Here is a 1,514-nt window from a genome sequence, read left to right as displayed (position 1 = left end):
CTGAACACTTAGAGATTTCTTCATATGAAATCATTCATTCATATATTACCTCTACAACAAAGGCTTGTTAGGCTTTGGAACAAATGGAGGCTTGCACTAGCATGGCAATATAGCATTGGAACAGGTCAAAGTCCCTTCCCAATTTTGGACCCCTTCCAGAACCAGGATGTGGTAGATTCTATTCTGATTCAGAATATTTGTTCCTACTCCATGGGAGAAAATTGAACATTTCTGCCATGTTCATAGTGTGTTTCACCATGTAGCTTATTTTTTTTTAGTATATGAAATTTATTGTCAAACTGGTTTCCATACAACACCCAATGCTCATCCCAAAAGATGCCCTCTTCAATACCCATCACACACCCTCCCCTTCCTCCCACCCCCAATCAACCCTCAGTTTGTTCTCAGTTTTTAAGAGTCTCAAAAATATGGAACGCTTCACGAATTTGCATGTCATCCTTGTACAGGGGCCATGTTAATCTTCTCTGTATCGTTCCAATTTTAGTATATGTGCTGCCGAAGCGAGCACTCACCATGTAGCTTATATTGCCTCTCACAGTGAAATAATTTTATTTTTCCACCCTCTGATATGAGGAATGGCAATTTGATTCACTTTGGCTGATGGGTTGGGAAGAACTAGTGTGTGTCTCTTCTGAACACAAGTTCAAGAGTATTTATGGTTCCACCACCTCTTTTCCCTGTGCCACAAGACCTGTCATAGCCAAACAAAAATGGCTTCTACAGCCTGGAGTGAAAATAAAGAAGAGGAGTACCACAAACACCAAAGCAAAAGGTAACATAAACAAAATAAAATGATACTTTGTTTTTTAAGTCATTGAGACGTGCAGGTTATTATAGCATACTCTAGTCTATCCTGGGGATACACAGAATGACACAGAAGGTGGCATAAATATTTTTAAATAAATAATATTTTATAAACAATGTAATATTTTAGTATATTTTATACTTAATATCATTTCATTAGAAACTTAACCAATCATTTTGACAAGTGGTTAACCAGAGTTACGTTGATTGTAACCATTTTATCTTCAGTTGGTGGTTCAGTAACATTACACCTGATCCCATGGTTTACATGCCATCTCAACTGATCCTTTGTACCATTTAGTAATATTTCAACAGGTTTCAAATGCTCTGAGTTAGCAATTTCGATTTTAGGAAAACTTGAAATCAATAAACAAATGCATAAAGCTTTTTGTGCAAGCATTTCTTACATTATTTTAAAAAAATAGTGAAAACAAACAATATCCAACAACAGAAGATGAGCTAAATAAATTCAGGTATAACTTTAAAATAAGCAGAATATTTCACATCATAGAGGAACATTTACACCTGTGATAAATGTTCAAAATACACTGAGAAAAAAATCATATTATAACACAATATATATGGTATGATCCCAAAGTTATTAAAATTATATAAATGAATAAAATTATGGTAATGTAAAAACAGGTACTTTTTTTTCTTATACTTACCTATGCTTTCAATATGATATG

The 1,514-nt window shown here is 34.1% G+C and overlaps 1 non-coding gene across 1 annotated transcript; it reads right to left on the bottom strand.

Annotated features, from left to right (window-relative positions):
- Window positions 1-422: 422 nt before the first annotated feature.
- On the bottom strand, window positions 423-529 carry LOC125918006 (U6 spliceosomal RNA). The gene has a single exon (XR_007456350.1). It is a non-coding gene; the product is annotated as a U6 spliceosomal RNA (small nuclear RNA).
- Between the last annotated feature and the right edge of the window lie 985 nt (window positions 530-1,514).

Source organism: Panthera uncia, chromosome D1 (genome assembly GCF_023721935.1).
Source record: "Panthera uncia isolate 11264 chromosome D1, Puncia_PCG_1.0, whole genome shotgun sequence".
NCBI classification, from domain to species: domain Eukaryota; kingdom Metazoa; phylum Chordata; class Mammalia; order Carnivora; family Felidae; genus Panthera; species Panthera uncia.
Note: the sequence above shows the minus strand (reverse complement) of the source record. Positions and strands in the feature narration are given on the sequence as shown.